Below are 17,078 nucleotides of genomic sequence, written 5' to 3' on the forward strand. Positions count from 1 at the left end.
ATATATATATATATATAAAAAAAAAACATCTTTATGTATGACCACTGGTCACACACAGCATTCAAACATCTTGAATATCTAAACCCTTTAACCTCAAAAGAGGTAAAATACCATACTTTTTTGTGAAGGGATTTGGCTCCCCTGGCAATAAAAGACCCCGGGGTATGAACTTTGGTGTAGTAAAGAAAGGTAGCTTCAGGTAATGCCTGAAGAAACATACATCTAAATAACGAAGCAAGAAAAAAGAACGGGAAAAAGGAGATCTGTTCTTCTCTTTGTTAGTCTCGAGAATCGGGAGGCTATTGCTTCCTGGCTAATATACTACAGATAGTATGCCTGAGGCGCGCAGAACCCACGGAGCTCTGTAATTAAAAGAGGGATTTGACCCCATGACTCTTTCAGCGCCAACTGGACCCATGGTGTCATGAGATAAAGGATCATTCTAAATGAGGTCCAAAAAGTGATCTGTTTGTTCTTGACAAGTGCTTGGGAAAAGAAACAAACTAAGGTGTCAACAAAATCAGCTTCTGTAATCAATTAAAGTCAATTACAAATCGCTAAAACTATAAAGTGAAGAAATACCAAAAGGAAATTTATTTTTTACTGAATCAGAAGTCTGCAAGCCCAAACATGTGAGATTCACAATTCTCTCTTATGGTTGATGGCAAATATGTAATGTATAATGTATAATATAAAACATACAAAATAATGTTTTTGCTTGATTAAGACAAATGACGCAAATATGTCCTCGCTAAAACTAGAAAGTAAGAAAATACCACAGGAAAATTTTTTTTTTTTACTAAATCAGAAGTCTGCAACCCCAAAAATGTAAGAGATTCCCAATTCTCTCTTCTGTTTGTTGCCAAATATGTAATGTATAATATATAATATAAAATAATGTATTTGCTTTATTAGACAAACGACGCAAATATGTTCTTAGAGCAACTAACGACCATTTATTTCAAACAAATGACTGAAAAATGAAAAATAAACTAAAAACTATAATAAGTCCAAACCAAAAAAACACCAAAAAAAAAAACTCCAGAACAAGCAAACAAAATCAAAACAACTAAAATAAGCCACAAAACAAAAAGAGCAACAAAAAAAAACACTTAAAAACAAAGCAAAATGCAAAAAACAAAAAAGACTTCAGAGTACAAAAAAAACTAAACAAAACAAACAAAAATAACTTGGCAGCAATGAAAAAGGCAAAAACAAACAAAAAAAGACATAAAAGAAAACAAAAAAAATTAAAATGTCAAAAAACAAGACAAAAAAAACAAACCAAAAAAAAAAAAAACAGTAAACTATAACAGGAAAAAGAAATAAACAAAACAAACAAAAAAAAACTTTGCAACAATAACAAAAGAACAAAACAAAATGACAATAAAACAAAATGAGATAAAAGAAAACAAAAAAACACAAATAAAACTTGAACAAAATATAAAAGAACTCAAAAACACAAACCAAACAAAAATAACTTTGAAACAATAACAAAAAATAAAACAAAACACAAAAAAAATCAACAAAAACACTAAAAAAAACAGTAAATTAAAACAAAAAACACAAAAAAACAAAAACCAGTAGATTAGAACTACACAAACAAAATAACTCAAAAACACAAACCAAACAAAAATAACTTTAAAACAATAACACAAAACAAAACTCACAAACTCCAAACAAAACAAAAAACACGACATTAAACAAAACAGAAGAGAAAAAATAAAACAAAACTCCAACAGAACTCCAATACAAAATGACAAAAAACAAACAAACAAACAAACAAAAAACACAAAAGTTAACTAAACTAGAGGGACCACATGAAATTAAATACATAAATGGGACACTATATAATAGTTTAAATACACTGACAAATTATGGTGGCCACAGTTACGCTAGAGACCTTTCCCTCAAGCCCCTGTCAGTGTCTTTCATGTTCTGGAAAATTAAATCCAATATAACGCTTGGGCCCATTCAGACGTCACTCAATCTCTCTCCTCCTCCTGTTCATTTTTTTAAGTCCCTTATGTGTATTTGTGCATGTGGTACATTCAAACGGCTAAACAACCAGCAAGCCGCTACAACAACAGTAAAAAGAGTGTGAACCTCTAGAAGTGTGAAGAACTTGTGTACAACCGTTCACGTGAGTGAGAGAACACTAGGATAATGAAAACATCTTGTTCAAGACAACCTCCAAAGAGTGAAAAGGCATGAAAACACACACACACACACACACACACACACACACACACACACACACACACACACACACACACACACACACACACACACACACACACACACACACACACACACACACACACACACACACACACACACTCCACTCAAACTCAATCTCCTCTCTGCTATTGAAAAGCACTTTTCTTTTAACATGCTAAAGAGGCTGTAGAGGTAATCCTAACAGAGCTTTCTAGGCCCAACCTGCGCATGCCCAGGGGCTCCGGCCAATCGTTTGCGCTGCGTAAAACTGTACTAACAGTCAGGCAGAGGGGGCAGCTATTCAGGATGGGGGGCTCATTCACCTCTTATTCATGTGGGGGGTATCGCTATTCAACTGCTAATGTAATGACATCTTCATTTCCACACACACAGAAGGCAGTGGATGGCCCACTCATCTGTGTGCGTGTGTGTGTGCATGCGTATAGGGGAATGCAAAAGAGTGACTGGGGGATGGAAAGGTAGAGAGAACTGAGCAGGTACAGATGTGGTTCAGGAATTGGTTATAAAACTAATTATTTACATTTACTCATTCAGCCAACACTTTTATCCAAAGCAATAAAGTATATAGAGTAAGCTGACGAAAATGTCTGTAAAATAATAAAACAAAAGAAACAAAACCTAAGAGCTTGATACTTAACATGAGGCAGACATATGGTTAAAATTAATTATTGTGCCACTTTCTGTAAGTGTGTGAATCATTCCATTTACTTTTTACTGTAAGCAATGCATTACTATGACATTCCTGTCTCATTTGTAAGCACACACACAATCAAAAAAATTTTTTTTTTTTTTTTTTTTGTACTTCTTTCTGGACTGGGGATTTATTCACAGTAAAACTTCAGGGGGATATAAACAGTCAAATAAGTACTTATTATTAGCTAAAAAAAATTGCCATATTGTTTCAAAATGTAATCATATTTAAAGGCAATGTAATTTCTGCACCACTAACGGCAGCAAACAGAACCACAACAAATGGTTCAAGTATTTTTTTTTTTGACTAGTTTCACACCTTTCCCATCTGCCATTATTCAAGTCAAATAGGTTTTTTACCTATAAAATAAAATAAGAAATAAAATAAATTTATTTAATTAAAAAAAATGGTATCTGCAGGATTTTTAAGCTCAAAATTAAGATTTTAAGACCTGCACAAATAAAATTAATACCATTTGAATGCGGTACGGCAATGTCCATGGTAACATATTCAACTCTAAAAAAAAGGATTTACAGTTCAGATACAGATAAAGTTTAATAAAATAATAAACTTCACATTTCAGCCTTTAAACAATTTTCAAAAAAATAAAAAAAGGATTAATAAATAAATTTAAACAATTATCAATCAATCAATTATTACAAATTAAATATATTTTAACTGTCTTAATTGTTAAGATTATAATATAGCAGTATCGTGACTTTGAAACGGGCATCGCTCATGTTTATTTAATGAAATCATAACCTTTTAAAGTATAATCATTACATTACATTACACCATATTATAATTCTAGTCTTTTCATCCCCAAATTTAAGACCTCTTGAAAACATGATTAAGACTTTCTTGTACCATTTAAGACTTTTTATGGCCTTCAATTTGACACAACTAAATTTAAGACCTTTTAAGGGTGTGTAAAATAAAATAAGCAGGATTTTAAAGCTCGAATTTTTAGACTTCTTAAGACCTGTACAAATAAACAAAAGTTTTATAAAATGAAAGACTTTACATTTCAGCCTTTTTAAAAATATATATATATTATTATCAAATCAATTATTGCAATTGTCCTGCTGTTGTGTTTTATTGTGTTTTTAAGAGTGTGAAACTTTGTTGTTGTTTGGAAGGCTACTTGTGTGATGATGTTTTTATGGCATATTTATATGTGTTTGTTGGATTAACTGTATGTTACTTCTTCCTGCCCAGGGACTACAGATGAAATTTAGCTTGTAGCTAATTCTGGTACGGCTGAGGGCCATGCACTGTCCCTGTTAAATAAACAAATAAATAAAATAAATTATTCTATTAATTAAATAAATATATTTTATTGTCCTAATTGTTTAGATTATTATAATACATTATGGTGACTTTGAAACATGCAGCGCCCATGTCGTGATTTTTGTCTTTCCATTCCCAAATTTAAGACCTCTTGAAACATAATTAAGACTTTCTTGTACCACTTAAGACTTTTTATGGCCTAAAATTTGATGTAAGACTTTTTAAGGATCTGCAGAAACCATGAAAAAAAAAAATACAATTTAAGTTTAGCTCTTTTTAAATGTAATTCTATGGAAGTATTTTGTGTTTGAATGGCTTTTAAACTGAATTTTGCTAAAATTGTTGTTGGCAGAGCAATCATAGTGACAAAAGGTATCCCTTTTCCCAATGTCAGTGCATTTACATACTGATTCAAATAACAATAGACATGATAGCAACTAAAGAGAGCAACTAAATAGCGACAATGCTTAAAAACAGTATAAACAATTTAGTTCATTATACTATTGCTACCAGGCAAATAAGGATTCTCACTGGCTGCATCTAAAATCTCATAGTAGACAGAGGCTACTTTTGAAATAGTACGTAATAATAGTAATAGGACCAGTAAAAATTATATTCTATAGTATAAAAGTATATACTATGAATGCAATCCGGAAATAGTAAGGCTGTGTTCACAATGCGATCCTTAGGGCTCAGTTTTAAATGTGGCCAATATCAAACTTCCAGTGTAAACAGATCATGGATCATGGAATCAATATGAATAGGGTTGCCTCGATTTCACAACAAAATCCACCCAACTGCTTTTCAAAACACATTCACACTGCAGGCGAATGTGGCCCAAATCCGATTTTTTTGCTCACATGTGACTCAGATCTGTTTTTTCTCAGTGCAGTGTGAACAGCACAAACCACATGGAATCTGATTTTTTTCAATTCCGATTTTTTTTTCGTGATTTTCATATGTAGTACTAAATCCAACATGAGCAGATGTTTTGCAATGTGTTAAGTCATATCAAAATTCATGCAGCTTTTACGTCACTCTAGATCAACATTCATGACGATTCTGTGCTCACAGGACTCACTTTAAAGATTTTACTAGAGATGCACCGATTGATCGGCTAGCGATCGGAATCGGCCGATTTTCGCATGATCGGCCAGGATCGATGACCGGCCGGTCAATTTCTCCTCTTGCCGATTCCTAGACGATCCCTTTATTGCCAGTGGCGCGTGCAATTACGTCACAGCCACGCGCGCACTCACAGTCCTATGTAAACATGTCTTTGGTGTGAGTTAAGATGACACAAAGATCGCAGTTTGTAACATTTATAAGGCCAAAATACAAAGTGAGGGAACAACCACGAACCACGTGCTTGTTTAGCTTGGCTGGACATGTGGTAGATCGCGCCCCCACTCTGCATATTTTGCATGTCTCTGTTAGTTAACACACCTGATTCAGATAACCTGCTCGTTAGAAGTAAGCTCTGTGAATGAACTGTGTTCCGATTGACATGGTCCCTGCCCAGTGTTCATTGCTCCCTACTCCCTGAGCAGGGGAAATCCGTTGACGTTTACTACACTTTCATTCATTCACATATTTCGCTGCGCCTCCACATACAGCCTCTTCACACACTTCGTAAATGAATGTTACGAAGTGTAGTAACGTTACCGCTGGATTAACTGGTGACAAGGCAGAAATGGTTCTCTTTATCAAGGAAAATTTGCCATTAATGCTCAAGTAATAGCATTTAGTACTAGCTAGGGGTGGGTGGTACACCGGTGTCATAGTCATCACCGGTGTGACATTGCTCCACGACATGGATTTTCTAATACCGTCAATACTGTAATAAATTAATTATGTGCCTTGAACGGCTGCATATACATCAATAATAGCTAATTCTAAATAATAATTTCTTCAAACGTTCAGTTGTGGTCTGAATACCTGTCCTTATACTATATATCTTGTTGTAAATAAAAAAGTTAAACATATTCGTATCAGCTTTGCAGGTGGTAGGTAAAAGGGGAGTGGCCATTAAACGACTGGTGAAACATCGTGAAGAAAGGTCGGGCCTATAGCCTATACCAGGGGCGGAGTGGCAATCAGGACGACCGGGACTTTTCCCGGTCAGCCGGACGAAGGATTTACACAGCGGATCACAAATTGAGCGGGGCGCGAGGCGAACGCGACCGGTCTGTTTACTTTTACTTTCGATTTTGCGATAACGCACACTCTGAGTAAAGGGAGCAGCACATCTTATAATAGATATTTGTCAGCGAGTACAAGATTGCAGCAAATCCTCCAGTCTATGTTTGTAATCTCTCTTTACTTTCGACCCGTGATCATTCAAATCTAAAGGTCATTGTACACTGAGTCCGATTTTCGTATGCGTTTTTTTTTTTTTTAGTTTTCTCATATTCGCCATCCTTATCAAAATGCTTATTATGGATGCGAAAATCAAACACGATCCGAATTTTTTTTATGATGGACGAAAGTTTCAGAGGCAGTGTGTAAACTCGATTAACATAACCTGTAATTTTTTTTAACGTGCAAAAATCTCGGACGAAAATTTTCATACTCATGTGTGCAATGACATTAACTCCAGCAGCTCGTGTTGGATGCAGGGTTGCCAAGTCCGCGTTTTTCCCCACAGAATTGGTCTACTTTTAAACTGTTGCCATGGGTTGATTTCCCCCAGTTATTTAAACGTTTTAAATATTGCAGACATTAAATTTCAATAAAAATAATTTTTGTTTTGTTGTACACTGTTAAGTAAGATCTTTTAGGTTTTTTGCAAAATAAATATGTTGAGAATGCATAATACTCTCCCATGTCTCTTTTTGATAAGGATACCTACCATTTACTTATTATATTATAAAAATATTAACTTTATTCACATACTAAAGGGACAGGGCAGGCTACTCCTCCCAAAATGTACCAAAAAAAAAAAAAGTAATACCGTGATATTATACCGTCACCATTCAAATACCGTGATATTAATTTTAGGTCATATCGCCCACCCCTAGTACTAGCATTGTTATTTCTACCTGTTTGAAGACACAGTGCACATTTTGTTATTAAAGTTATTGTTGTGAGATGATCCTGTAATTAATGTTTAAAAAAAATCCATATAAAATTCATTGAAGAAAAGTAGATTTTTGTATGCCTGCTTTGTTACTTATATTTTATTTCTAATGTTTCCAAGGCTCAGAGCACTTTATTTTGTTAAAGTTATTTTAATATGAGAAGATGCTGTAATGTTTATACATTTCTTTTATTATAAAATAAAAAAACTACATTGAGGAAAAGATTTTTGTTAGTATAACTATACTATGTTAGTTACAGGAACTAATTTAATACCTATTTCGAAGGCACAAAGCACTTTATTTTGTTGTTAAAGTTATTTTGTTGTAAGAAGATCCTATAATGTTTAAAAATGTATTTTATTATAAAATAAATTTAATTAAAGAAAATATTTCTGTATAGGCCTATGCTTTCATTACAGTTCTTAAAAAAATAAAATCGGAATCGGCAGGTCACACTTACTGAAAAATCGGAATCGGTATCGGCAAAGAAAATTGCAATCGGTGCATCTCTAGATTTTACATACCCAAAGTTAACAAGACAGTCTTGATAACTTTGGGTATGTAAAACACAATTGGGCTACTTTTTCCACTGTTGTCGCAGGTAGTTTTTCAACTTCGTGGGTTGAAGCGACCCCACTAATGTGATATTTCCCCCCTTGAACGTGACTGGGCTAGTTTTGAGAAGCAATTGGGCAGATTTTGCTGTGAATACAGCAATTGTCTTTTTTAGGGGTTTTTTAGCGCATACAAGTCAGTTCAGAACCATGATCTGTTCACACTGGAAATCTGATATTGGCTAATTTTTAAACACATAATCGCTTACTTTATGTCTTCTGTGTTTACTTCCGTATGACTGTGCGCTGAGCAGGTGTTGCCAAGTCCATCGTTTTCCAACAGAATTGGGCTACTGGAATGCAACTAGGCTAGTTTTGAAAAGCAATTGGGCAGATTTTGTTGTAAAAACTTGGCAACCCTGTTTGTATTGGGGGGGGGTTTCACTTCAGAATCATGATCACACTGGAAATTTCATGCTGGCTAAATTTAAAACAAAAATGTGAACAGCTATACAAAAAAAAAAAAAAAGAATTGAGAACTAAGGCTTGGAGTGTGAACGTAGCCTGTGTCATGTTGTGATTGCTAAGAGACCTACAGGATCAGTTGTGTTGTCTCTTTCATTCACAACTGCATTCACTGGATCTGCACCTCAATATCTTACTGCAATAAGTAAATCACCAGGTTCTTTTTGGCTACCATTTTATGAATACTACTCTTTTCATATATAGTTGTTTGTCTACTACATAGTGGAAAAGTTTGCATATTTGGGTGCATTTTGCAATGTCACAATTCATTCCAGCCCATGCAACCTTTCAGTACAATTTAGTGTTGTCATAAATCAACATTTTTACTCCGATACGATACCTGACTAAAATATCTCGATACTACTACTGAAACGATACTACAACAAAAACATCAGGTACATCAGAACAACAGGTACACTAAATGAATAACAGATTATTCAAATGGAGGTTAAAGTTAAAAAAAATGTTGTTATTATATCTTTGTTATTAATAAGAAGAACATGGATGCAAGTCACAAACTACAGGACAAATACAAAAAAAAAACACAAATGCACAAATGAAATAAATAGGGCCATATCAAATTAGTTTTATTTATAAACTAAATAGTTTCATTTTTTCTAAATTTTTTCCAGTTTGAATTTTTCTAGACTCTATTTTATGGTTACATTAAAAAAAAAAAAATTGAAATCATGAAACATACCCAACACGTACATTTTAAGGCCCTATAACATACATTTATGGTTTTATTTTGATCAAATTCTGTGAATCTGTTTTCTATTAATTTTCTGCATTACTTTTTAATAGTTTCATTAAACTTTCATAATCAAAGGCATTTCTAATAAATTTATAAAGATTAATTAGATCTTATAAAGAATTGTTTATTTATTTTCAGAAATACTCTCTTGTGTATTTACAATTTTCTTAAATAAATAAATTCTGATAAATATTTGTTCTGGTAAATATTCCCTTAAATATTGTTTTAATAATATTTTTATTAGTAGTAGCAGTACCATCATTAGGCTACATTAAGTATGTTAAATTTCTGTCAAGTTAAACCAAACATTTATTTTGACGGGTTGCTGCCTTTACGTTTCTGTTTGTACATGATATGAGAATGTGTTTTTTCTCAAAAGTAACAGTAAAATACTCATAAACTGAGTTACAGAGATTATGTTTATGAATAACGTTGTATGTAGTCATATATTGAGACAGCAGAGGCTGAAAACACGGCAAGTGTGTGCTTCACCCCCACTTCAGTATGTGTGTAACAAACTGTGTCCCTCCATTCATTCATACAGAGATGTGCAGAATATGCAGGACTCATATTTAAACAGGCAAAATCCATGATACTCCATGTTATACAGTAAATTCTGTTTTTATGACTGGATTCTGCAATTCCGCCCACTTCGCTTTAATCATAGGACCCTAAATAAACACAATAAAAAAAATACAGCTCTTATCAAAATGCTTTCTTAAAGTACAGATACTAGTAAAATGTTGAACCATACCGTTTTTTTAAAGCAGGGTATCGTGATACCTTTTTAGTACGGTATATCGTCCAACTCTAGTACAATTTCATTTATAGTAAGGTTTTGCATTAACATCATACATCACATCAATAAACATAAGATGGGAAGCATTCTGTGGAATGTATGCACAGCCTACTCATGTAATTCTAATGACTGAGATACAAACTAAAATACAGCGAAAATTCCTCTAAGGAAATTGCTAGGCAGATTTTTCCCATAAGGTCAAAGTAGATTAAAAAAAAAGAAAACAAACAGTAGTTTGTGACTCATTCACAGCAGGATAACAGTCAAATCGAAAGGTGTCCTTTACATCAATGCCGTCGACAACCTTGAAGAGACATGAAACAAATCTGGGTTCAGCTGAGCTGATTCGGGTCCCTGACTACTAAATATTTAACACTTATTTTGACATGCTGATGAATTTTTAACAGGCTCCGTTGATTACCAGTATGACGTTCTGCCGAAAACCTTTAAGACCGCACCAAAAAAGCTCATTTATTTTAGATTTTTAGCTAAAAATTTTATCTACAACTACTTCTAGGCAACCTATCAACGTGAGCCCGCCGTTGCTGTGACGACGCTCCGTGTGTGTTTCCCTCCTGCCTGAACGTGATTTATATCAAAGGATCTTGCGAGAGCACATCAACGCAGCTGCCGGAAACTCTGCCAGAAGAGTCTCACGTCTTACTACACTAAAGAGAATAAGACACGTAACACATGATACACGCACCAGAGATGTGAAAATTGTACAATAAATAACCATGACTGGCTACTGTGGACAAAAGAAATAGAAGGAAAGAAGAAAAAGAGAGAGACGTGTCATCTTCGTCTCATCTCTATTCTCAAATTCCGTCTGTTCTACAACGCAGAAAACCGGGCGAAAAGAAGATATCTGGCAGAAGAAATCTGGAATCCTAAAAAAAGCAAAAATATCTAGATCAAAAAAAGAGAGTGACGGCCCCATGCGAACTCTCTGTGTGTGTTTGAGGCCTGCCATGACACGAAGCATGTCCTTATTTAGTCATAATCGATTGAAGGGTTAAAAAAAGATGGTAGCTACTGAGTTCAGTTGCCATGGCAACACTGAGGCACAGTTGGAGGTTTGCACATGCACTTGTCAGTACCCCAGCGCTTGGCTCAATTATTTTGGGGCACGGGGTTAAAGAGATCAAAAATACAGAGAAATGAAATTCTATTAATTCTGTATTAATTGTAATGTTGTTTCACAATTGCATGTTCTTTCTTCAATGAAATACAACAATGTTTTGAATAATATTTTGTATGTTCTTTTACAAAAAAAAAAAAATGGGAATGGACCATTTAAACTTTTAAAAGGAGTAGTTGTCCAGTACTGCTTTTTTTATAAAAGTCTTCCAAAGCCATTTACAAGTTTTTATTAGGGACCATCCAAAACGTATTATACACTACAATTCTCAACATCTGCCCTAGCTGTCTATGAGGGTTTTTTACGAGAGAATTAGCAATGGCCAATTCTTAAATGAATCATACTTTTGAATCAAGCTTTTTTTTCTTCAATAAATCAGTTGATTTGGTTCATGAAACTGACAAAATCAGATTTGACTCTTAGCACTTAAAAGAGAAGTTCACTTCCAGAACAAAAATTTACAGATAATTTATTCACCCCCTTGTCATCCAAGATGTTCTTGTCTTTCTCTCTTCAGTCGTAAAGAAATTATGTTTTTTGAGGAAAACATTTGAGGATTTCTCTCCATATAATGGACTTCTATGGTGCCTGCGAGTTTGAACTTCCCAAATGCAGTTTAAATGCAGCTTCAAAGGGCTCTAAAGGGTCTTATCTAGTGAAACGATCAGTTATTTTCTAATAATAATAATAATAATAATTTATTTATATATATATATATATATATATATATATATATATATATATATATATATATATATATATATTAGGGCTGTCAAAAATAACGCGTTAACGGCGTTAATTATTTTGTTGTTGTTAATTACGTCAAATTTAACGCATTTAACGCATGCGCAGTGTGACGAGTTATTTGTCAGGATTGGGGAGCTAGAGGCGAGATGGAGCAAGGTGAGCCTATGGACGGATTCAAATATAAAAAGAATGATGATGGTACAGTTAACAAGTACAAGCCTGGGCGACAGCCCCTCTGCAACTGGAGTGGTTATAGCCAAGCTTAGGCCCGGTTCTACTGGGGTAGACGGTGCTATATAGCCTACCCTCAAACGAAAGCAAAGCAATTGAAGATCTGACAAACAATCCAAAGTTGTTCATCTCCTGACTAAGTGTAGACGCGATGTAAATAAAATATTCATTGTGTAGTTTAGAAAGCTTTATTGATTATAACGGAACGTTGTGAGATCTCTATGAACTAGATTTGTGACGCTTTTAGTGATAATAAAGGATGCGCGCTTTGCACTTTCCATGCCATAATCCATTCAGAATTTGTATGAAACTTTCGTTTTTCTTATGTTTTGGGAATTACATCTGTACATCGTACAATTACGTTCATTCTCGAAAGAGCGGTGACTGACACAGTGACAGAGTGGAGAGTGGAAGATACATAAAGCCGCTTTGCAGGTCATCGAGGCACAAGCTCAATCATTTGCATTTTTTCAGTGGAAGCAATTTCAAATTATCCGTAATTTTTGCTCACAAAGGAAAAAGTAATACACCAAAAAACGTTGCAGTGTTTTTATAAAATAAAGAAAACAAAAATGATGCGCTTTCTGTCGTCTCGTTCTTGAACAGGAGTGCTTAACAAAAATAAAGCTAAATGCATGCCTCACAGACATGATAAACATATCTATAGAAAGCTTTAAATTATTACTTAACGAAATAAAACAAATCGAAAACAAAAACTTGTTTAATATGTAATCCTTAACGATACATTTCTCTCTCAAGGCGCGTCCAAAAATTAGATTGCAGGATCTTTGCGACATTGACTCACGTTGACTCACATTGAATACACTTTATTAATAAATAATTCAGATATGTCCTTACTCTTTCCCCGACACATTTATTATTTATTTTTGCCGGTATTTTGTGGCAAGTTTCAGCCTACAGTGTGCGATTGAACGTGGATCTCTTCCAGTTGCGCCATCCGAGCCGTTATCAAAAGTAAAAGCGAAAGTCTTGTGCTGTTTCCACCAGCGCAACATAATTGATGGATGTCTAAAATATAAAAAATAAGCAGTAGCCTAAAACAGGCTCGATGCGGGCCCTGACATAATATGAAAATATGAAAATGATGTATCTGTGGCCTGTTATTTATAATTTGGTATGCATTGCAGACAAAAAAAATGGTTAGGATTCAGGTGCGTTGCAAATAGTGATTAATCATGATTAATCCACTGAAAAGTCTGATTAATCTGATTAAAAATTTTAATCATTTGACAGCCCTAATATATATATAATAAATAACGCGTTAACGGCGTTAATTATTTTGTGGTTGTTAATTACGTCAATTTTTTTAACGCATTTCACGCATGCGCAGTGTGACGAATTATTTGTGGTTGGGGAGCTAGAGGCGAGATGGAGCAAGGTGAGCCTATGGACGGATTCAAATATAAAAAGAATGATGATGGTACAGTTAACAAATACAAGCCTGGGCAACAGCCGCTCTGCAACTGGAGTGCTATATACCCTCAAACGAAAGCAAAGCAATTGAAGATCTGGCAAACAATCCAGCATTGTTCATCTCATGACTAAGTGTAGACGCGATGTAAATAAAAGATTCATTGTGTAGTTTAGAAAGCTTTATTGATTATAATGGAACTTTGTGAGATCTCTATGAACTAAGATTTGTGACGCTTTTAGTGATAATAAAGGGAGCGCGCTTTGCACTTTCCATGCCATAATCCATTCAGAATTTGTATGAAACTTTCGTTTTTCTTATGTTTTGGGAATTACATTCTGCATAGTTATGCTGGGTTCATTCTCGAAAGAGCGGTGACTGACACAGTGATATCAAAGCAATTGACGGAACAAAAATGATGCGCTTTCTGTCGTCTCGTTCTTGACTAGGCGTGCTTAACAAAAATAAAGTGAAATGCATGCCTCACAGACATGATAAACATATCTATAGAGAGCTTTAAATTATTACTTAACGAAATAAAACAAATCGAAAACAAAAACTTGTTTATTATGTACTCCGTAAAGATAAATTTCTCTCTCAAGGCGCTTCCAAAAAGGATGTCAGGATCTTTGCGACATTGACTCTGAATACACTTTATTAATAAATAATTCAGATATGTCCTTACTCTTTCCCGACACATTCATTATTTATTTTTGCCGGCATTTTGTGGCAAGTTTCAGCCATACTGCGTGCAAATGAACTCGGATCTCTTCCAGCTGCGCCATCCGAGTCGGTCTCGAAAGTAAAACCGAAAGTCTCGTGTTGTTTCCACCAGCGTGGCCTTTTTATCTTCTTCAACATAATTGACGGATGTCTAAAATATAAAAAATAAGGAGTAGCCTAAAACAGGCCCGATGCCGGCCCTGACATAATATGAAAGTATGAAATGTTCTGTTATTTATTTTTTGGTATGCATTTCAGAAAAAAAATGGTTAGGATTCAGGTGTAGTTGCAAATAGTGATTAATCATGATTAATCCACTGAAAAGTCTGATTAATCTGATTAAAAATTTTAATCATTTGACAGCCCTAATATAGCCCAAGACAAAACGAGCATTTGAGGTTAAAAAGTGTGTGTGTGTATATATATATATATATATATATATACACACACACACACACACACACACACACACACACTTTTTAACCTCAAATGCTCGTTTTGTCTTGCTCTGCGTGAAGGTCTGCATTTTACCTTGTAAAGGGTGTTTGATCTTTTTTGTATGTTCACTTTGTAAACACTGGGTCTGTGCTTCTGCTACGATGTAGGACAATTTTGAAGTTGGAGGAGAAAATGAAAGTTTTTTCGACATATCCTAACTGTCTTGAACCGGAATAGATGCAGAGCTAGACAAGACGAGCATTTGAGGTTAAAAAAAGTATATAAATTGTTAATTTTTTAGCTGATCGTTTCGCTAGATAAGACCCCTCTTCCTCGACTGGGATCAATTAGAGCCCTTTGAAGCTGCATTTAAACTGCTTGTTGAAAGTTCAAACTCAGGGGCACCATAGAAGTCCATTATATGGAGAGAAATCCTGAAATGTTTTCCTCAAAAAACATAATTTCTTTACAACTGAAGAAAGAAAGACATGAACATCTTGGATGACAAGGCGGTGAGTAAATTATCTGCAAATGTTTGTTCTGGAAGTGAACTTCTTTAAAATTTCTCTGGAGGGGAAGAATATCAACAAAAAAACTGGTCCGTTTCTATTGGTCTGTTGGCATAAAGCTGCTTCAAGTTGTGTAGAACACTTTTATGGTGCATTTTGTGTCCTTTTCAAAGTTTAAACACTTAGATAAACAGTCTTCTTTAAAATGCTATTCAATAGGAAAACAATTATTAGGACATTGTCATTTTTGGGTGAGCTATTTCTTTAAGATTACTGAATATCAACCATTTACACTAGTATTTAAAGGTTTGGGATCATTTTTATTGGATGATTATATCTTTGAGTATGTATTAAAAAAAAGCATGCATTAAATAGTTTAAAAGTGATAAAATACATTTATAAGGTTACAAAAGATTTATTTCAAATAATATTTTGAACTTTGTATTCATCAAAAAATCGTATTAAATATAACATTGAAAAAATGTATCACAGTTTATACAAAAACATGAAGCAGCACAACCGTTCTCAAAATTAATATTAATATTTTTTTGTTGAGGAGCAAATCAGCATATTAGAATGATTTCTGAAGGATCATCTGACACTAGCTATGTTTCCATCACCCTTTTTTAGAGAAATGTTAAGTAAAAAATATTAAGCAGCAACACTGATAATAAATCTGCATATTGATAATAATTGAGAATTGTTTCTGAAGGATCATGTAAACAATAGAGTAATGGCTGATGAAAATTCGGCTTTGCATCACAGAAATAAATAATATTTTAAAGTATTATTAAAATATAAAACTGTGTTTTTAAATTTTAATAATATTTCACAATATTACATTTTTTTCTGTATTTTTGATTAAATAAATGCAGCTTTGATACGCATAAGAGACTTCTTTAAAGAAAATAAAAAATCGTACTGATCCCAAACTTTTGAAAGAAGGGACAAAATATCAACCAAAAATTTGATCTTTTGGTAAAAAGCTGCTAAAAGTTGTGTAGAACAGGCTTGTGCACAATTCAGAATTGAATTGAGAATGACTCCTAAATTCCAATTTAATTCTTGAATTTGAATTGAATTTGAATTGAAGTCAAAAACAGGACCTAGAATTACAATTCGAATTTGAATTAAAGGAAGCAGAATTGCAATTCAATACAAATTCAAAGAAATTCATATACATAAGTGAAGTGTTTAACAATGAAGTTTTACAATTTATGTCAGATATGATTTCATTACATATTCTATAAATTATATTAGTTTGAACTACTTGTATAGATTACATTAACAGGAAAAAAGTTTTTACGCTCACTTGAGGTGGTTTTGAATTGTGTGAAAAAGGCCTAATGCAAATAATGGCATATGGAAACGCCTTTTGTGAATAAATTTCTCCACGTGCACCAAAAAGTCATGTGACTTTGCATTATGGAATGGGATAACTCGACTAACCAGGGGACTGATCTCATTGCACAGCATCTGAAATGCTGTTATGGTCATTCTAAAAACCCTGAGCAAAGTCTGTTGTCAAAGTATTTCTGTATAACTACATCCCAGAACTGTCTTACAAGACTGCGTCCCCAGAAAGCAGTGACCACATTTATTGTGTTTCACTTGCTCTTTCTGATCCGCAAATAATTTATTATAAATGAAAATGATTATATTCAGTGTCTTCTCCTATTTTTCTAAGTGATATTTTGTGGCAGTTTATCAGGAAGTGACGATTTTGTTCTCTTTGACTCATTAGATGGGAACTGTGCTTATTTGCAAATGTTTTATGCGATATTGCAATTTTATGCATACGTTAAATTCGCAACTTTGGATAGAAACCCGGCTACTGAAGACTGGAGTAAAAGCTGCTAAAAATTCACTTTTAACTACATTTTAACATTTTCAAATAGAAAACAGTCATTTAAAATTGTAGTA

General features: G+C 33.9%; 1 protein-coding gene across 1 annotated transcript in view; it reads right to left on the minus strand.

Moving 5' to 3' along the window:
- Nucleotides 1-17,078, minus strand: part of pcca (propionyl-CoA carboxylase subunit alpha) — a 72,301-nt gene that overhangs the window by 43,937 nt on the left and 11,286 nt on the right. The window lies entirely within an intron of this gene.

Source organism: Garra rufa, chromosome 6 (genome assembly GCF_049309525.1).
Source record: "Garra rufa chromosome 6, GarRuf1.0, whole genome shotgun sequence".
NCBI classification, from domain to species: Eukaryota; Metazoa; Chordata; class Actinopteri; order Cypriniformes; family Cyprinidae; genus Garra; species Garra rufa.